The sequence below is a fragment of the Panulirus ornatus genome, chromosome 37 (assembly GCF_036320965.1).
Source record: "Panulirus ornatus isolate Po-2019 chromosome 37, ASM3632096v1, whole genome shotgun sequence".
Classification (NCBI taxonomy): domain Eukaryota; kingdom Metazoa; phylum Arthropoda; class Malacostraca; order Decapoda; family Palinuridae; genus Panulirus; species Panulirus ornatus.
Window position 1 is genome coordinate 7,435,876 of NC_092260.1, and position 22,708 is coordinate 7,458,583.

The 22,708-nt window shown below is 44.0% G+C and overlaps 1 long non-coding RNA gene across 1 annotated transcript in view; it reads left to right on the forward strand.

Moving 5' to 3' along the window:
• The first annotated feature begins 19,677 nt into the window (after positions 1–19,677).
• Positions 19,678–22,708, forward strand: part of LOC139760702 (uncharacterized) — a 39,974-nt gene continuing 36,943 nt past the window's right edge. Inside the window, exon 1 of the long non-coding RNA XR_011715387.1 lies at positions 19,678–19,833. This is a non-coding gene — a long non-coding RNA (uncharacterized lncRNA). The remainder of the gene's footprint in view (positions 19,834–22,708) is intronic.

Genomic DNA, 22,708 nt, shown 5'->3' on the forward strand with positions numbered 1-22,708 from the left:
CAGAATCAGTAACCAAAACTGGATGATCTGTACACTTCCCAAGCAATCCTGTAACATGTTATGAGACATGAAGTTCGTATATTCTCTATTTATTTTTTACATGACAGATAAGCCTATATCATTTTTTTTTTAATTCAAAGTGTTATTATGAGGCGCATGGCAGTATTGTCTAATAGGCAGGGCCCACGGCCCAACGCCTTAAGGGACTCACCTCATGCGCAAGGAAAAAAAATGCGAAAGCTCTTTGTTTAATTCACCATCACGGTATCTTTATCAAGAGGCATCATTTCACAACGTAATATCACCTTCCATACTTATTTTTTTTTTCTTTGAACGTTGGAAATGGCAGGCGGCTTAAAACGTTCATGCGTTCATGATTACTTGTAAAATAGTAAAGCTGTTTAAACGACACACACACACACACACACACACACACACATACACACACTTACATATTATTCATTATTTATTATACCTTGCCGCTGTCTCCCGCGTTAGCGAGGTAGCGCAAGGAAACAGACGAAAGAATGGCCCAACCCACCCACATACACATGTATATACATACACGTCTACACACGCACACATATATACCTATACATTTCAACGTATATATATATATATATATATATATATATATATATATATATATATATATATATATATATATCTTCTTTTTCTTTCAAACTATTCGCCATTTCCCGCGTTAGCGAGGTAGCGTTAAGAACAGAGGACTGGGCCTTGGAGGGAATATCCTCACCTGGCCCCCATCTCTGTTCCTTGTTTTGGAAAATTAAAAAAAAAACGAGAGGGGAAGATTTCCAGCCCCCCGCTCCCTCCCCTTTTAGTCGCCTTCTACGACACGCAGGGAATACGTGGGAAGTATTCTTTCTCCCCTATCCCCTATATATATATATATATATATATATATATATATATATATATATATATATATATATTTATTTTATCTATTTTGCTTTGTCGCTGTCTCCCGCGTTTGCGAGGTGGCGCAAGGAAACAGACGAAGGAAATGGCCCAACCCACCCCCATACACATGTATACACGTCCACACACGCAAATATACATACCTATACATCTCAATGTACACATATATATACACACACAGACACATACATATATACCCATGCACACAATATATATATATATATATATATATATATATATATATATATATATATATATATATATATATATATATATATATATTTCTTTCATACTATTCGCCATTTCCCGCGACAGCGAGGTAGCGTTAAGAACAGAGGACTGGGCATTTGAGGGAATATCCTCACCTGGCTCCCTTCTCTGTTCCTTCTTTAGGAAAAAAAAAAAACGAGAGGGGAGGATTTCCGGCCCCCCGCTCCCTTCCCTTTTAGTCGCCTTCTACGACACGCAGGGAATACGTGGCAAGTATTCTTTCTCCCCTATCCCCAGGGATAATATATATATGCTTGTGGCATGAGAAAAGTGGGAGGTGGGCTGTTTAGAAAGGGTAGTGAGTGGTGGGATGAAGAAGTAAGAGTATTAGTGAAAGAGAAGAGAGAGGCATTTGGACGATTTTTGCAGGGAAAAAATGCAATTGAGTGGGAGAAGTATAAAAGAAAGAGACAGGAGGTCAAGAGAAAGGTGCAAGAGGTGAAAAAAAGGGCAAATGAGAGTTGGGGTGAGAGACTATCAGTAAATTTTAGGGAAAATAAAAAGATGTTCTGGAAGGAGGTAAATAGGGTGCGTAAGACAAGGGAGCAAATGGGAACTTCAGTGAAGGGCGTAAATGGGGAGGTGATAACAAGTAGTGGTGATGTGAGAAGGAGATGGAGTGAGTATTTTGAAGGTTTGTTGAATGTGTCTGATGACAGAGTGGCAGATATAGGGTGTTTGGGTCGAGGTGGTGTGCAAAGTGAGAGGGTTAGGGAAAATGATTTGGTAAACAGAGAAGAGGTAGTAAAAGCTTTGCGGAAGATGAAAGCCGGCAAGGCAGCAGGTTTGGATGGTATTGCAGTGGAATTTATTAAAAAAGGGGGTGACTGTATTGTTGACTGGTTGGTAAGGTTATTTAATGTATGTATGACTCATGGTGAGGTGCCTGAGGATTGGCGGAATGCTTGCATAGTGCCATTGTACAAAGGCAAAGGGGATAAGAGTGAGTGCTCAAATTACAGAGGTATAAGTTTGTTGAGTATTCCTGGTAAATTATATGGGAGGGTATTGATTGAGAGGGTGAAGGCATGTACAGAGCATCAGATTGGGGAAGAGCAGTGTGGTTTCAGAAGTGGTAGAGGATGTGTGGATCAGGTGTTTGCTTTGAAGAATGTATGTGAGAAATACTTAGAAAAGCAAATGGATTTGTATGTAGCATTTATGGATCTGGAGAAGGCATATGATAGAGTTGATAGAGATGCTCAGTGGAAGGTATTAAGAATATATGGTGTGGGAGGCAAGTTGTTAGAAGCAGTGAAAAGTTTTTATCGAGGATGTAAGGCATGTGTACGTGTAGGAAGAGAGGAAAGTGATTGGTTCTCAGTGAATGTAGGTTTGCGGCAGGGGTGTGTGATGTCTCCATGGTTGTTTAATTTGTTTATGGATGGGGTTGTTAGGGAGGTAAATGCAAGAGTTTTGGAAAGAGGGGCAAGTATGAAGTCTGTTGGGGATGAGAGAGCTTGGGAAGTGAGTCAGTTATTGTTCGCTGATGATACAGCGCTGGTGGCGGATTCATGTGAGAAACTGCAGAAGCTGGTGACGGAGTTTGGTAAAGTGTGTGGAAGAAGAAAGTTAAGAGTAAATGTCAATAAGAGCAAGGTTATTAGGTACAGTAGGGTTGAGGGTCAAGTCAATTGGGAGGTGAGTTTGAATGGTGAGAGGCTGGAGGAAGTGAAGTGTTTTAGATATCTGGGAGTGGATCTGTCAGCGGATGGAACCATGGAAGCGGAAGTGGATCATAGGGTGGGGGAGGGGGCGAAAATTTTGGGAGCCTTGAAAAATGTGTGGAAGTCGAGAACATTATCCCGGAAAGCAAAAATGGGTATGTTTGAAGGAATAGTAGTTCCAACAATGTTGTATGGTTGCGAGGCGTGGGCTATGGATAGAGTTGTGCGTAGGAGGATGGATGTGCTGGAAATGAGATGTTTGAGGACAATGTGTGGTGTGAGGTGGTTTGATCGAGTAAGTAACGTAAGGGTAAGAGAGATGTGTGGAAATAAAAAGAGCGTGGTTGAGAGAGCAGAAGAGGGTGTTTTGAAATGGTTTGGGCACATGGAGAGAATGAGTGAGGAAAGATTGACCAAGAGGATATATGTGTCGGAGGTGGAGGGAACGAGGAGAAGAGGGAGACCAAATTGGAGGTGGAAAGATGGAGTGAAAAGGATTTTGTGTGATCGGGGCCTGAACATGCAGGAGGGTGAAAGGAGGGCAAGGAATAGAGTGAATTGGAGCGATGTGGTATACAGGGGTTGACGTGCTGTCAGTGGATTGAATCAGGGCATGTGAAGCGTCTGGGGTAAACCATGGAAAGCTGTGTAGGTATGTATATCTGCGTGTGTGGACGTATGTACATGTGTATGGGGGGGGGTTGGGCCATTTCTTTCGTCTGTTTCCTTGCGCTACCTCGCAAACGCGGGAGACAGCGACAAAGTATAAAAAAAAAAAAAAAAAAAAATATATATATATATATATATATATATATATATATATATATATATATATATATATATATACAGACATATACATATATACACATGTACATGGTTCATACTCGCTGCCTTCATTCATTCTCATTGCCACCTTGCCACACATGAAATGAGAACTCCCTCCCCCCGCATGCGCGCGAGGTAGCGCTACGGGATAGGGGAGAAAATACTTCCCACGCATTCCTCCCGTGTCGTAAAAGGCGACTAAAGGGGACGGGAGCGGGGGGCCAGAAACCCTCCCTTTCTTGTATTTTAACTTTCTAAAAGGGGAACACACACACACACACACACACACACACACACACACACACACACACCGCCTTCAACGACATGCAGGGAATACGTGGGAAGTATTCTTTCTCTCCCATCCCCCTTGGGATAGGGGAGAAAAAATACTTCCCACGCATTCCTCACGTGTCGTAGAAGGCGACTAAAGGGGACGGGGTTGGGGGGCTAGAAACCCTCCCCTCCTTGTATTTTAACTTTCTAAAAGGGGAAACAGAAGGAGGAGTCACGCGGGGAGTGCTCATCCTCCTCGAAGGCTCAGGTTGGGGTGTCTAAATGTCTGTGGATGTAACCAAGATGAGCAAAAAAGAGAGATAGGTAGTATGTTTGAGGAAAGGAACCTGGATGTTTTGGCTCTGAGTGAAACGAAGCTCAAGGATAAAGAGGAAGAGTGGTTTGGAAATGTTTTGGGAGTAAAGTCAGGGGTTAGTGAGAGGACAAGAGCAAGGGAAGGAGTAGCACTACTCCTGAAACAGTTGTGGGAGTATGTGATAGAGTGTAAGAAAGTTAACTCTAGATTGATATGGGTAAAACTGAAAGTGGATGGAGAGAGATGGGTGATTATTTGTGCATATGCACCTGGTCATGAGAAGAAAGATCATGAGACGCAAGCGTTTTGGGAGCAGCTGAGTGAGTGTGTTAGTAGTTTTGATGCACAAGAGTGGTTATAGTGATGGGTGATTTGAATGCAAAGGTGAGTAATGTGGCAGTTGAGGGAATAATTGGTATACATGGGTGTTCAGTGTTGTAAATGGAAATGGTGAAGAGCTTGTAGATTTGTGTGCAGAAAGAAGACTGGTGATTGGGAATACTTGGTTTAAAAAAGAGAGATATACATAAGTATACGTACGTAAGTAGGAGAGATGGCCAGAGAGCGTTATTGGATTACGTGTTAATTGATAGGTGTGTGAAAGAGAGACTTTTGGATGTTAATGTGCTGAGAGGTGCAACTGGAGGGATGTCTGAACATCATCTTGTGGAGGTGAAGGTGAAGATTTGTAGAGGTTTTCAGAAAAGAAGAGAGAATGTTGAGGTGAAGAGAGTGGTGAGAGGAAGTGAGATTGGGAAGGAGACTTGTGTGAGTAAGTACCAGGAGAGACTGAGTGCAGAATGGAAAAAGATGAGAGCAAAGGACTTAAGGGGAGTGCGGGAGGAATGGGAAATATTTAGGGAAGCACTGATGGCTTGCGCAAAAGAAGCTTGTGGCATGAAAAGCGTGGGAGGTGGGCAGATTAAAAGGGGTAGTGAGTGGTGGGATGAAGAAGTAAGATTATTAGTGAAAGAGAAGAGAGAGGCATTTGGACGATTTTTGCAGAGAAATAGTGCAAATGAGTGGGAGATGTATAAAAGAAAGAGGCAGGAGGTCAAGAGAAAGGTGCAAGAGGTTAAAAAGAGGGCAAATGAGAGTTAGGTTGAGAGAGTATCATTAAGTTTTAGGGAGAATAAAAAGATGTTTTGGAAGGAGGTAAATCAAGTGAGTATGACAAGAGAACAAATGGGAACATTGGTAAAGGGGGTTAATGGGGAGGTAATAACAAGTAGTGGTGATGTGAGAAGGAGATGGAGTAAGTATTTTGAAGGTTTGTTGAATGCGTTAGATGATAGAGTAGTAGATATAGGGTGTTTTGGTCGAGGTTGTGTGCAAAGTGAGAGGGTTAAGGAGAATGATTTGGTAAACAGAGAAGAGGTAGTAAAAACTTTGCGGAAGATGAAAGCCGGTAAGACACCGGGTTTGGATGGTATTGCAGTGGAATTTATTAAAGAAGGGGATGACTGTGTTGTTGATTGGTTGGTAAGGATATTCAATGTACGTATGACTTATGGTGAAGAGCCGAGGATTGGCGGAATGCATGCATAGTGCCATTGTACAGGGCAAAGGTGATAAAGGTGAGTGCTCAAATTACAGAGGTATAAGTTTGTTGAGTATTCCTGGGAAATTATATGGGAGGGTATTGATTGAGAGGGTGAAGGCATGTACAGAGCAACAGAGTGGGGAAGAGCAGTGTGGTTTCATAAGTGGTAGAAGATGTGTGGATCAGGTGTTTCCTTTGAAGAATGTATGTGAGAAATACTTAGAAAAGCAAATGGATTTGTATATATCATTTATGGATCTGGAGAAGGAAAATGGTAGAGTTGATAGAGATGCTCTGTGAAACGTATTAAGAATATATGGTGTGGGAGGCAAGTTGCTAGAAGCAGTGAAAAGTTTTTATCGAGGATGTAAGGCATGTGTACGAGTAGGAAGAGAGGAAAGTGACTGGTTCTCATTGAATGTTGGTTTGCGGCAGTGGTGCGTGATGTCTCCATGGTTGTTTAATTTGTTTATGGATTGGGGTTGTTAGGGAGGTGAATGCAAGAGTTTTGGAGAGAAGGGCAAGTATGCAGTCTGTTGTGGATGAAAGAGCTTTGGAAATGAGTCAGTTGTTGTTCGCTGATGATACAGCGCTGGTGCCTGATTCGGGTGAGAAACTGCAGAAGCTGGTGATTGAGTTTGATAAAGTGTGTGAAAGAAGAAAGCTGAGAGTAAATGTTAATAAGAGCAAGGTTATTAGGTACAGTAGGGTTGAGGGACAAGTCAATTAGAAGGTAAGTTTGAATGGAGAAAAACTGGAGGAAGTAAAGTGTTTTAGATATCTGGGAGTGGATCTGGCAGCAGATGGAACCATGGAAGCGGAAGTGAGTCACAGGGTGGGAGAGGGGGCGAAAGTTCTGGGATCGTTGAAAAATGTGTGGAAGGCGAGAACATTATCCTGGAAAGCAAAAATGGGTATATTTGAAGGAATAGTGGTTCCAACAATGTTATATGGTTGAGGGGCGTGGGGTATAGATAGGGTTGTGCGGAGGCGGGTGGATGTGTTAGAAATGAGATGTTTGAGGACAATATGTGGTGTGAGGTGGTTTGATCGAGTAAATAATGAAAGGGTAAGAGAGATGTGTGGTAACAAAAAGAGTGCGGTTGAGAGAGCAGAAGAGGGTGTTTTGAAATCGTTTGGTCACATGGAGAGAATGAGTGAGGAAAGTTTGACAAAGAGGTGGAGGGAACGAGGAGAAGTGGGAGACCAAATTGGAGATGGAAAGATGGAGTGAAAAAGATTTTGAGCGATCGAGGCCTGAACATGCAGGAGGGTGAAAGGCGTGCAAGGAATAGAGTGAATTGGAACGATGTGGTGTACCGGGGTCGACGTGCTATCAATGAATTGAACCAGGGCATGTGAAACGTCTGGGGGTAAACCCTGGAAAATTTTGCCTGGCTTGGTTGTGGAAAGGGAGCTGTGGTTTCGGTGCATTATACATGACAGCTAGAGACTGAGTGTGAACGAATGTGGCCTTTGTTGTCTTTTCCTAGTGCTACCTCATGTGCATGCGGAGGGAAGGGGTTGTCATTTCATGTTTGGCGGGGTGGCGACGGAAATGAATAAAGACAGCAAGTATGATTTATATGTATATATGTATATATGTATATGTATATGTCTGGAAAGGATCACAATATTGCGCGTGATCAAGATATTCCTATGAGTCCACGGGGAAAATGACACAAGAAAAGTTCCCAAGTGCACTTTCGTGTAATAATCACATCATCAGGGGGGAGACAAGAGAGAAATATAACAGTCAGTTGATATACATCGAAGAGACGAAGCTAGGACGCCATTTGGTAAACATGTGATTGTCCATGTTTTGGACAACATTTGGTAAACCTGTGATTGTCCATGTTTTGGACAATCACATGTTTACCAAATGGCATCCTAGCCTCGTCTCTTCGATGTATATCAACTGACTGTTATATTTCTCTCTTGTGTCTCCCCTGATGATGTGATTATTACACGAAAGTGCACTTGGGAACTTTTCTTCTGACATTTTCCCCGTGGACTCATAGGAATGTATATGTCTGTGTATGTATATATATATATGTATATGTCTGTGTATGTATATATATGTATACGTTGCAATGTATAGGTATTATATATGCATGTATGGACGTGTATGTATGTACACGTGTATGTGGATGGGTTGGGCCATTCTTTCGTCTGTTTCCTTGCGCTACCTCGCTAACGCGAGAGACAGCGACAAAGTATGATAGATAAATGAATATATATATTTCATACATATTTGACATTTTCCGCGTTAGTGAGATAGCGTTCAGAACAGAGGACTAAGCCTTATAGGGAATATCCTCACTTGGCCTCTTTCTCTGTTCCTTCTTTTGGAAAATCAAAAACGGGAGGGGAGGATTTCCTGCGCCCCGCTCCCTCCCCTTTTAGTCGCCTTCTACGACACGCAGGGAATACGTGGGAAGTATTCTTTCTCCCCTATACCCAGGGAATACTTCCTACGTATTTCTAGTGTGTAACAGAAAGTTGTAAAATATACCAAGAGAAGCGGGAGCGAGGGGCTGGAAACCTTCCCCTTCTTGTAGTCTAATTTCTGAAAGATGAAACAGAAGGTGCCAGACAGGAAATGCTCATCCTTCTCTCAAAGACTCAGGTTAGGATGTCTGAATGTGTTTGCATGTAACCAATATGAGAAGAGAGATGGGTTATATATCTAAGGAAAGGAACCTGGATGTACTTTAGTGAAGAAAAGCTCTAAAGTAAGGGAAAATTGCTTTAGAATGTCTTAGTGGTAAAGTCAGGGGTTAGTGTACAAGCGAGAGCTAAGGAAGGGGTAGCACTACTGCTGAAGCAGGAGTTGTTAGTGCGTAAGGAAGTGAGGTCCATACTGATGTGGGTAGAACTGAAAGTGGACTGCGAGAGATGGGTGATTATTAGTGCATATGCACCTGGCCATGAGAAGAATGTTGAAGAAAAGGCGAGTGTTTTGGCAGCAGCTGAGTTGAACCTTCGATGCAAGCGATCGGGTATTACTGATGTACGATTTGAATGTGTGAGTAATGTGGCAGCTGAAGGTATGATCGAGGGGGGGGGGGGGGGCGGTATTTAGTAAGGTGAATAGAAATGGTGAACAGCTTGTGGGGTTGTCAGCGATATGCTTCGAGGTGGGAGTATTGTCGGACCAGCATTACTGGATAAACATCATTATGTCATTTTCAAGAATATTGCTTCCGCCAACTGTCTAGTGGAAGGAGAATTCAGTTCCTTCAGCCAGAGGGCATTGTCAAGTGGCCAGATGGTGTATCATGATATATCAGGAAGGTAGGCAGGTGGTATATGTTGTGGAACTACACTTGTGCATCCCTTAATGATGTCTAGTATCTGAAGGGATAAGAAAATCAAGGGAGGGCAGCAGCTTACAGGGAGTAGCAAAAGTGTGTGATATATAGGGACTTGGAGCTTGCTACTCCTTCCATAGCTCTTGCCCTCACACCAATCCCTGACTTTACGTATTGTAAGGCATTTTTTAAACCATTCTTCCTCTCCCATTGAACTTCGTTTCACCCAGAACATCCAGGTTTTTTCCCTCAAACATACTACCAATGTCTCTTCTCATCTTGGTTACATCCAAGCACATTCAGACACCTCAGCTTAAACCTTCGGGGAGGATGGGTACTCCGTCGCCTGGCTCCTTGTTTCACTTCTCAGACTGAAATACTAGAACGTAGGGGGGGTGGTGTTCAAGGCCCCCCCCCAAGCCTGATGCACACCACAGTTCAGCTCACGGTACTCTCACGCTCAGCGAAGGTCACCTCAGTTCACGTATACTCTTGTCGTAGGTTGTCTAGTGTCAGTGCATCTGGCAGTGGGAGACGATGGATTTTTCTTCATCTGAGTTGGCTATGATCGCCATAGCCATGGACGAGGAGGAAGAAAGGAATAATTAAAAGAGAAAGGGTGAACTTGGCTGTCTCTATCCAATATTGGAGGAGAGGAAAATTAAGAGGGACTTTCACACCCTCTGTCTTCATCTGACTGATGGTGATGAGGGCAAATTCTTTCATAATCCCACATGGTTGGCTTCTTGGGGCATGATCATAGGGAAGGATGGAGAGATAGCCTCCCACATCATTGATGACCGGGCCAAGACTTGAGCAAGACCGTTGGGTAATGCACACTGTCGCTCTCTCTCCGCTCCCGGGCCGCTCCCGCTCCTCTCTAAATATCTTTCGGATGACCGTTGCTTGCGCGTGATCGGAGCGAGAGCGAACCGTGAGCGATAGTGTGGATGTCTAAATTGAAATACATGTAATGATACTTAACAGGAGCGAGAGCGAACCATGAGCGGAGCTATAGTGCGTATTAGGCCTTAGTCTCTACGACGCGAAGGAAATACGAAGGTAAAATAATTTTTCCACTTCCCCAGGATATATATATATATATATATATATATATATATATATATATATATATATATATATATATATATATTTATATATATATATATATAGGCTCGGTAAAATGCTATGTGCTGGCTATGTGAGCCTGTCGGGAAATGACCGGTGTAGACCCCGTTGCTCACCAACGTGAGACGAGGGGTATTCGAGTACTTAGATTCGAATAGTCATGTCTTATTAGGGGCGATCATAGCCTAGCGGTAGCGCTCCCGCCTGTTGCACAGGGGTCCCGGGTTCGATCCTGGATGTTGGAGGTTTGTATGTTCTATGAAGGTGCGCATTCATGTGCACTTTGTTCATATATATATATATATATATATATATATATATATATGTGTGTGTGTGTTTGTGTGTGTAATACAATACATGTAAACATTATTAAGGGAAAATATACTCATTATTGCGTGCATTCATTTCCACCTAAAACTGACTCTGGTGTAAAATGTGCGAAAGTGTATATGACGCAGGCATCAGCATAACAAACCTGTCAAGTATTCAGACGACAAGCGAAAATGAGGTACTACCTGCCTTCTGACGCGGCAACCAAACAAATCTAAACAAAGACTTAGCGAACGCCATTGGCTGCTATCTTTCATTTTTGTCTTGATTGAGTAATGTGTGTGGAGGGTGGATGATTGCATTGTGATAAGATAGAGGCGTCTTATTCCCCATTCACGCAGATAATAATCTCTGATGGCCAAAACGTCAGCGATACTGAGATAACGTGACAGTAGTGTGTCGTGGTTTGCCAGGTCAAGCTCTTGAAACTGATAGCTCGTTCTCGAGCCATTTGTGGAACAGGTCGGCCCTTGTATGACTAATGTAGTTGGCTCCATTTAGATGATCATAAGTATTATGTGAAATGTCTTGATGTAGGGGCACTTGATGTAGGGGCACTCTTAAAGGAAGTTTATCCTTTTATTACAGTTTTGTAAAATTCAATTAGCCTTATGAACGTTGGGATATCGTCGGCTTTAACTCAGTATTTACAGCTAGGATCTTTCGAACAGTGCACTTGGATACAAAGGATAAATCTTCTACTAATTATCCCTTGCTGCACTGACAGCAATATACGGCAATTCACAACAGACAACAGGATCAAACAATGCAGAATTTAACCGAGGGAGAAGGATCTCCCATCTGGGTTGCCAAGAGGGTCGAAAACCAAAATCGAAGTCAGGCTGCGCCCTTGAATGCAGTGTCGCCTGTTGGACATACCGTAAGTTGCCGCCTTCAGGTCGCCAAGCCATCACACCAAATTTCGAATGTTAGTATAAGCATTTCTACTGGCAGCCGGAGCCAGCGTATCTGCTTTTTAGTCACATTACCCGTCTTTGCTGGAATAACAGGAGCATTCGTAAATAACGAGTAAATAACAGGAAAAACAGCTGATCTACTAAAATGGTCGTATTGAAGTAATCACTGCATATCAGAAAATCTAAAACGTGTGTGACTGGTGGGATGTAGAAAACTATGGGAGTGCTGTTGTTTAGTGCTTGTAGCTTGCAGTAGTCATTTCAGGATACATATTTGTCAAGGTTGTGTTTATTGGGGATGTGAGTATAGTTTTGCTGAAGGGTGAGGCAAAGGTAAGCTGGGAATGGTGGTTAGTTTTGGAGTGGTTTGGATAAGAACGGTCTAGTGCTGCTGCCGAGAACTGAGTGCCGAGCATTAAGAGGAGCGATGTCTTGAGAGGATTTTTCTATCGCTGTGTAGGTGGTGATTTTTTGCCGTTGCCAGTCAGTCCAGTGGATTGTTTGAGCGTTCTGTTGTGTATGGTTTGCAGCGTTGTAATGTTTGTGATGGGTTTGAAGATAAAGTAGGTGAAGAGTAGTAAAGGATAGAGGATGTTTGTGAAGGACGCTAAAGGATTCATTTACCAAATCTGTACCTGTTACTGTTCTAATGACACTTCATTTGCTTACTTCTCAAGTGTTAATGTTTATGTGGTGAGTCAATGTCATGTGTGTCGTATGCATTTTACTTGAGTCTTCTGTGACACTTCATATGAATTCTGAAGCATTTCGCACATCCTTTCCATGTTTATGGTAGTCACTGAGTCTCGAAATGCCTCCGCTGGAGAATCGAAGCTTCAGTGTATCTTTCCACAGGGAACTATGGATCAATGTCCTTGTTAGATGTTTTCAACCGCAAGGGAAGTGTGAAAAATTGCCTTCACTGACCTGTTCCACAGAAATATTCCTTTCACTGAAAAACGTTCACCTCTGGATCCAGTCGTCTATCCCGTAGATTGAACTTGTTCAGGTGTTAAGTCAAAGGTCAGTTCAACACACGCAGGTAACGCAGTTATGCTTAAAAGGTCATATCGTCGTATCCAAGGATCGCCTCTGTTGCTCAAGTCTCAAAGGGATAGTAACAGGGTGGTGTGCGAAGTGAGAGTCAGAGAGTGGTTTGGTGAAGAGAGAAGAGGTAATGAAAGACTTACCGAAGATGAAATCCGGCAAGACAGCGGGTTTGGATGGTACTGCAGTTGAATTTCTTAAGAAAGGGGGTGACTATGTTGTTGATTGGTTGGCAAGGATATTCAATGTATGTATGTATGTATGTATGTATGAAGTGCCTGAGGATTGGCGGAATGCATGCATAATGCCACTGTACAAAGGCAAAGGGGATCAAGGTGAGTGTTCAAACTACGAAGGCATAAGTTTGTTGAGTATTCCTGGGAAATTGTTTGGAAGGGTATTGATTGAGAGGGTGAGGGCATGTATAGAGCATCAGAATGTGGAGGAGAAGTGTGGTTCCAGAAGTGGTAGAAGATGTGTAGATCTGGTATTTGCTTTGAAGAATGTGTGTGAGAAATACTTAGAGACACAGATGGATTTGTATGTGGCATTTATGCATCTGGAGAAGGCATATGACAAGATGGATAGAGATGCTTTGTGGAAGGTCTTAAGAGTATAGGGTGTGGGAGGTAAGCTGCTAGAAGCAGTGAATTTTTTTCTTTTTTTCTTTATTAAGGGTGTGAGGCGTGTGTACGAGTAGGAAGAAAGGAAAGTGGTTGGTTCCCAGTGAGGGTCGGTCTGCGGCAGGGGTGTCTGATGTTCCCACGGTTGTTTGATTTGTTTATGGATGGGGTGGTTAGGGAGGTAAATGCAAGAGTTTTGGAGAGAGGGACGAGTATGCAGTCTGTTGGGGATGAGGGGGCCTGACAAATGAGTCAGTTATTTGTTCGCCGATGATACAGCACTGGTGGCTGATACGAGTAAGAAACTGCAGAAGTTGGCGACTGAGTTTGGAAAAGTGTGTGAAAGGAGAAAGTTGAGAGTGAATGTGAATAAGAGCAAGGTTATTAGGTTCAGCAGGATTGAGAGACAAGTTAGTTGGGATGTGAGTTTGAATGGAGATAGGTTGGAGGAAGTGAAGTGTTTTAGATATCTGGGGATGTACTTAACAGCAAATGGAAGCATGGAAGTGGAAGTGAGTCATAGGGTGGGGGAGGGGCGAATGTGATGAAGAATGTGTGGAAAGAGAGAAGATTATCTTACGTTATCTCGGAGAGCAAAAATGGGTGTGTTTGAATGAATAGTAGTTCCAACAATATAATATGGTTGCAAGGCCTAGGCTATAGAAAGGGTCGTACGGAGGAATTTAGATGCGTTGGAAATGAAATGTTTGAAGACAATATGTGGTGTGAGGTGGTTTGATCGAGTAAGTAATGAAAGGGTAAGAGAAATGTGTGGTAATAAAAAGTGTGTGGTTGCGAGAGCAGCAGAGGGTGTGTTGAAATGGTTTGGACATATGGAGAGAACGAGTGAGGAAAGATTGACAAAGAAGATATGTGTGTTAGAGGCGGAGGGAATAAGGAGAAGCGAGAGACCAAATTTTGAGTGATCGGGGCCTGAACATACAGGAGGGTGAGAGTCGTGCAAGAAATAAAGTGAATTGGAATGAAGTGGTGTTCCGGGATCGACGTGCTGTCAATGGACTGAACCAGGGCATGTGAGACGTCTTAGGTAAACCATGGAAAGGTCTGTGGGATCAAATCTCCGTAGTGCTCTTAAAAACATAGATATAACTACAAATATTTTTAGAGAAGAGAACTACGGTTATGTGATCCCATAGGACTGGCAGATGAATGTAGGCGGTTATATTATCCAATTAGTTTGTGAATCAAGCTTAACGGAAAGCTAGGGTGACATTTTAAGCTTCTTGTAACAAAAATGTGACAAGGAAAAGTCTAAAAGTTTAATGTTGCCCCATTCTCCCAGTTCAGCTAATCTAAGACATGTTATAAAAAGCAGTGCTTGTAATGTTTCTTTCCAGTACAATAACACCATCAGTGGGACCTTCATAAACAGTAAGCCAAGTCCTGCAACAATTGGGCGTGTTTACATCATCACATGCAAGGCATGTAAAATTATTTATATAGGCTAAACAGGTAAAGCTGTAACGAAGAGGTGTTATTGGCACCGTCATTCAGTACGCAGTGATGACCACAAAATGCGATCGCTAAACATTTTTATGAAAATGATCACCACATAGATCTTGAAAATCTCGTTATTTTATACCCCTCTGCTGATTATGCCGCAAGCAAGGTCAATGAATGTCTTAATTGCCAATAATAAAAACTCTGATTTGTCCCCAGACAATTCTAAAACCCATCCTAGCCTTAACCAAATCATTATGAGAGAACTGACAAAACACGAAAACATAAAAAAAAATGTTTAAGACACCCAGCTACCCAGGTCAACTCCCGCCATGTGACCCTCCTTAATAACTCTCCCGTACAAGGGTTACGACCAGACATAACTGACAGTGCTTGGCCTAGATATATTAGTGCTTTACGGCAGGAAGCGAGTGCAATGTTGGGATTTAGATAACTTTGTTAAGTACTGGCACCTGATGAGGTGGATTGTGTCCACGAAACATGTCCCACATATATAGAAAAATAACGTGAAACAAAATTGTATGAACTCCTAGTGAAGTGCGATTTCACCTTCCTGCAATCATCACGGATATCACATACATCCTTTTTGTCAATCTTTCCTCACTCATTCCCTCCATATGTCCAAACCTCTTCAACACACCCTCTTCTGCTCTCTCAAACACACTCTTTTTATTTCCGCACATCTCTCTTACCCTTTCATTACTTACTCGATCAAACCACCTCACAACACATATTGTCCTCAAACATTTCATTTCCACCACATCCACCCTCCTCCGTACAACCCTATCTATAGCCCATGTCTCTCAACTATGCGATATTTCTGGAACGACTATTCCTTTAAACATACCCATTTTTGCTCTCCACGATAACATTCTCTCCTTCCACACATTTTTCATCGCTCCCAGAACCTTCACTCCCTCCCCCAACCTGTGACTCACTTCCGCTTCAGTGATTTTATTCGCTGATGATTCCGCTCCCAGATATCTAAAACACTTTACTTCCTCCAATTTTTCTCCATTTATACTTACAGCCCAATCAACTTGTCCCTCAACCCTAATGAACCTAATGACTTTGCTCTTATTCACATTTACTCTTAACTTTCTTCTTTCACACACTTTTCCAAACTCAGTCAGTAACCTCTGCAGTTTCTCACTCGAATCATTCACCAGAGCTGTATCATCGGCAAACAACAACTGACTCACTTCCCAGGTCTTCTCATCCCTACCAGACTGCATACTCGCCCCTCTCCAAAACTCCAGCACTTACCTACCTAACCACCCCATCCATAAACAAATTAAACACACCTGTCGCAGACCGACCTTCATTGGGAACCAATTACTTTCCTCTCTTCCTACTCGTACACATGACTTACATCCTTGCTAAAAACTTTTCACTGCTTCTAGCACACCATATACTCTTGAGACCTTCCACAAAGCATCTCAATCCACCTATCATATGCCTTCTCCAGATCCATAAATGCTACATACAAATCCATCTGTTTTTCCAAGTATTTCTCTCACATTCTTCAAAGCAAACACCTTATCCACACATCCCCTGCTTCTTCTGAAACCACACTGATCCTATACAGTCTGACATTCTGTACATACCTTCACTCTCTCAATCAATACCCTTTCATACAATTTCCCTAGGAATACTCAACAAACTTATGCCTCTGTAGTTTGAACGCTCACCTTTATCCCCTTTGCTTTTGTACAATGGCAGTATTCATGCATCCCGCCAATCCTCAGGCACTTCACCATGATCCATACATGCACTGAATATCTTTACCAACCAACCAACAAAAGTCACCCCCCTTTCTCAATAAATTCTACTGCAAAACCATCGAAACCCGCGCCTTGCTGGATTTCATCTTCCGCAAAGCTTTCACTACCTCTTCTCTCTTAACCAAACCATTCTCCCTGACACTCTCACTTCACACACCACCCCTACCAAAACACCCCATATCTGCCACTCTATCATCAAACACATTTAACAGACCTTCAAAATGCTCCATCTCCTTCATACTTCACCACTGCATGTTATTATCCCATTTGCCCCCTTCAACGGTTTTCCTATTTGTTCTCTTGTCTTACGCACGTTATTTACCTACTTCCAAAATATCTTTTTACCCTCCCTAAAATCTAATGATACTCTCTCACCCCAACTCTCACCTTTTCAACCCCTGCACCTTCCTCTTGACCTCCTGCCGCTTTCTTTTATACATCTCTCAGTCATTTGCACTCCATCCTTGCAAGTATCGTCCAAATACCTCACTTTTCTCTTTCACAAAGAACTTTACCTCTTCATCCCACCACTCACTGCCCTTTTGCGCTTGATCAAGCATATTCCTAAGAGTTCACAGGGAAAATGAAACACGATAAGTTCCCAAGTGCACTTTCGTGTAATAATCACATCATCAGGGGAGATACAGGAGAGAAATATAACAGTCAGTTGCATATCAAGTGACCGTTATATTTCTGTCTTGTGTCTCCCCTGATGATGTGATTATTACACGAAAGTGCACTTGGGAATTTAGTGCTTCATTTTCCCAGTGGACTCTTAGGAATATATATATATATATATATATATATATATATATATATATATATATATATATATATATATATATATATTCCCTGGGGATAGGGGAGAAAGAATACTTCCCACGTATTCCCTGCGTGTCGTAGAAGGCGACTAAAAGGGAAGGGAGCGGGGGGCTGGAAATCCTCCCCTCTCGTTTTTTTTTTTTTTTTTTTTTTTTTTTTAATTTTCCAAAAGAAGGAACAGAGAAGAGGTCCAGGTGAGGATATTCCCTCAAAGGCCCAGTCCTCTGTTCTTAACGCTACCTCGCTATTGCGGGAAATAACGAATAGTATAAAAAAAAAAAAAAAAAAAAAAAAAATATATATATATATATATATATATATATATATATATATATATATATATATATATATATATATATATATATATATCCCTGGGGATAAGGAGAAAGAATACTTCCCACGTATTCCCTGCGTGTCGTAGAAGGCGACTAAAAGGGGAGGGAGCGGGGGGGGGGCTGGAAATCCTCCTCTCTTGTTTTTTCTTTTTTTTTTTTTCCAAAAGAAGGAACAGAGAAGGGGACCAGGTGAGGATATTCCCTCAGAGGCCCAGTCCTTTGGTCTTAACGCTACCTTGCTAACGCGGGAAATGGCGAATAGTTTGAAAGAAAAAAGAATATATATATATATATATATATATATATATATATATATATATATATATATATATATATTTATATATATACACACACACACACACACACACACACACACACACACACACACACACACACAAGTGTAAGGTATTAGAATATGTAAGAGGTTTGTGGAATGTTGTAGAGTTATATATTTTGCGCAAGTGGTGTGGCAGTAAGGTCTGACGCCATTTGATGAATGACCTCTGGAATTTACATAGACTGCGGCTGTCGAGGCACAGTTTCCACAGGACATCTAAAAAAGTGTCTTTCTTTGTACTTTAGTTAGGTTAACGACCAATGGGTTAGGGTTAGTTAGGTTGACGATCTATAGGTTAGGGTTAGTTAGGTTGCCACCCTTGGGTTAGGGTTAGTTAGGATGTTGACCCATGGGTTAGGGTTAGTTTGAATGACGGTCCATGGGTTAGGGTTAGTTAGGATGACGACCTTTGGGTTAGTGTTAATTAGGTTGACGACCTTTGGGTTAGGGTTAGTTAGGATGACGACCCATGGGTTAGGGTTAGTTAGGGTGCCGACCTTTGGGTTAGGGTTAGTTAGGATGACGACCTTTGGGTTAGGGTTAGTTAGGTTGCCGACCTTTGGGTTAGGGTTAGTTAGGATGACGACCCCTGGATTAGGGTTAGTTACGATGACGACTCACGGGTTAACGTTAAGCGATACAAACAAATCTGTAGCTACGTTTTCTTTTTATTCTAATTATCTGTCGTACAATAACATCTGTCTCCCTTTAGACCACGTAAATAAGATAAATGTTTATAGATATTCCACCAATTTTAGTCAAGACTCTACGAATATCCTCAGCGGTAATTTATTTACATACATAACGACACTAGAAATAATATTTTTTTTCTGATTTATTGACTATGGTGCTACTTTGAAACGAATATTTTGTCATACATTAAGATTACGCTGTATGATTTAATTTTCTTTTCTTGAGAAACTGTGTACAGAGTGGAGGCTACGCGCCTCGAAATTTTCAGTTGGTCCAATCCCGCCTGTAGTCCTTGGCGTCTCCGTTACTATGGCAACGTTGACAACACGCCCGCGGTGAATTCGTCACAACGTGTCCCGTTATACAGTCGACTTAACGTTGTGGTTTGAATGTTCATAACGTGATTGTTTTCGCCAACAATATCATCAGTCATATTTGCATATATACACAGAGCTGTGTGACAACGTGTGCCAACGTGAGCAAGCCAGGGTTGACTAGTGGGAAGCAGCCACTCTGCTCTGTGTATGTTGCTGTCTATCAGCAGATCTGCTGTGGTTCTTGGTCTGTGGCTCGCCAGCCTCTGTGGCCAGACGGCTACAGGTGGTATCAGGGTGAGACAAGGGCGTGACCGTGGTGTGCAGCGCCTGGGACATGGAATGGAAAGAGTCAACTGAAGTTCGAGACTGTGGCTGCCCCAGATGGTTCCCAATTTAAACACAGGCTAGATTAGACAGAGGCTGGTGCAAGAGGTTGAGCGGGAAGTGGCTGCACCAGACACCAGAGCTGGAAGTGGCTAAACCAGACACCGGGTGGGAAGTGGCTACACCAGAGTGAGTTGTGGCTATGCCAGACACCAGAGTGAGTAGTGATTAAACCAAGACACCAAGTAGATAGTGGCTAAACTAGCAACCAGAGTGGGTAGTGGCTATACTAGACACCAGAGTGGACAGTGGCTACATCAAACATTAGCGCTGGTAGTGGCTACGCCAGTCAACAGAGTGGGTAGTGACTACACCAGACACCAAAGAGGGCAGTAGCTACAGGTAATCAGATTGGATAGTGGCTACAGCGGACGTCAGAGTGGGCAGTGGCTACACCAGTCACCGGGGTGGGCAGTGGCTACAGTGGACAGTTGCTATATACAACAGACAGCAGCTACAACCATGTCACAGCGGCCGAATTCAGGTAAATTCTGTAATAAATCTTGAGCACGACGGCACGACCCTTGAGCACGACGGCACGACCCTTGAGCACGACGGCACGACCCTTGAGCTCGACGGTACGACCCTTGAGCACGACGGTGCGACCCTTGAGCACGACGGTACGATCCTTGAGCACGACGGTGCGATCCTTGAGCACGACGGTACGATCCTTGAGTACAACGGTACGATCCTTGAGCACAACGGTGCGATCCTTGAGCACGACGGTACGATCCTTGAGCACGACAGCACGACCCTTGAGCACGACGGTACGATCCTTGAACACGACGGTACGATCCTTGAGCACGACAGCACGACCCTTGAGCACGATGGTACGATCCTTGAGCACGACGATACGATCCTTGAGCACGACAGCACGACCCTTGAGGACGACAGCACGACCCTTGAGCACGACGGTACGATCCTTGAGCACGACGGTACGATCCTTGAGCACGACAGTACGATCCTTGAGCACGACAGCACGACCCTTGAGCACGACGGCACGATCCTTGAACACAACGGTACGATCCTTGAACACAACGGTACGATCCTTGAGCACGATAGTACGATCCTTGAGCACGACGGTACGATCCTTGAGCACGACGGTACGATCCTTCAGTACGACGGTACGATCCTTGAGCACGACAGCACGACCCTTGAGCACGACGGTACGATCCTTGAGCACGACAGTACGATCCTTGAGCACGACGGTACGATCCTTGAGTACGACGGTACGATCCTTGAGCACGACGGTACGATCCTTGAGCACGACGGTGCGATCCTTGAGCACGACGGTACGATCCTTGAGCACGACGGTACGATCCTTGAGCACGACAGTACGATCCTTGAGCACGACGGTACGATCCTTGAGCACGACAGTACGATCCTTGAGCACGACAGCACGACCCTTGAGCACGACGGTACGATCCTTGAGCACGACAGCACGACCCTTGAGCACGACGGTACGATCCTTGAGCACGACGGTACGATCCTTGAGCACGACAGCACGATCCTTGAGCACGACGGTACTATCCTTGAACACGACGGTACGATCCTAGAGCACGACGGTGCGATCCTTGAGTACGACGGTACGAACCTTGAGCACGACGGTACGATCCTTGAACACGACGGTACGATCCTTGAACACGACGGTACGATCCTTGAACACGACGGTGCAATACCTCAGCAGGACGTTACGACCCTTGGATACGATGGCGTGACCTTTGTCTTGATCCTTAAGAGTCAGGTCAAAGGTCATCACAGGTAGGGGTCGCTATGTCTTGTTCAAGAAGTTAGCTACTCAACACTGCCAGCCCTGCTGCGTCACCACACCTGACACACTACAACACCCGACACACTACCACACACGACATTCTACCACACCTGACACTACAACACTCGACACACTACCACACACGACATACTACCACACCCGACATACTACCACACCCGACACGCTACCACACCCGACACACTACCAAACCCGACATACTACCATACGTGACACTACAACACCCGACACACTACCACACCCGACACACTAACACACCCGACATACTACCACACCTGACACACTACAACACCCGACACACTACCACACACGACATACTACCACACCTGACGCACTACAACACCCGACACACTACCACACCCGACACACTACCAAACCCGACATACTACCATACGTGACACTACAACACCCGACACACTACCACACCTGACACACTAACACACCCGACATACTACCACACCTGACACACTACAACACCCGTCACACTACCACACACGACATACTACCACACCTGACACACGACAAAATCCGACACACTACCACACCCGACATACTACCACACGTGACACTACAACACCCGACACACTACCACACCCGACACACTAACACATCCGACACACTATCATACCTGACACACTACAACACCCGACACACAAACACACCCGACATACTACCACACCTGACACTACAACACCCGACACACCCACACCCGACATACTACCACACCCGACACGCTACCACACCCGACATACTACCACACCAGGCACACTGCCACACCCGACACACTACCACACCCAACACACTACCACACCCGACATACTACCAAACCTGACACACTACAACACCCGACACACTACCACACCCGAATATTCTACCACACGTGACACACTACAACACCCGACACACTACCTCACCCGAATCACTACAACACCCGACGGAATACCACACCCAACACGCACCCGACATACTACCACACGTGACACACTACAACACCCGACACACTATGACACCCGACTCACTACAACCCCCGACACAATACCACACCCACACACTACAACACCCGACACACTACCACACCCGACACTACCACACCTGACACACTACAACACCCGACACACTACCACACCCGACACTACCACACCCGACACGCTATCACACCCGACTCACCACAACACCCGACACAATACCACATCCAACACGCACCCGACACACGACCACACCCGACATACTACCACACCTAACACACTACCACACCCGACACACTACCACACCTGACACGCTACCACACCCGACATACTACCACACCTGACACTACAACACCCGACACACTAACTCACCCAACACACTACTACACCCGACTCACCACAACACCCGACACAATACCACACCCAACATGCACCCGACACACTACCACACCCGACATGCTACCACACCCGACATACTACCACACGTGACACTACAACACCCGACACACTAACACACCCGACACACTAACACACCCGACACATTACAACAACCGACACACTACCACACCTGACATTACCACACCCGACACACTACCACACCTGAC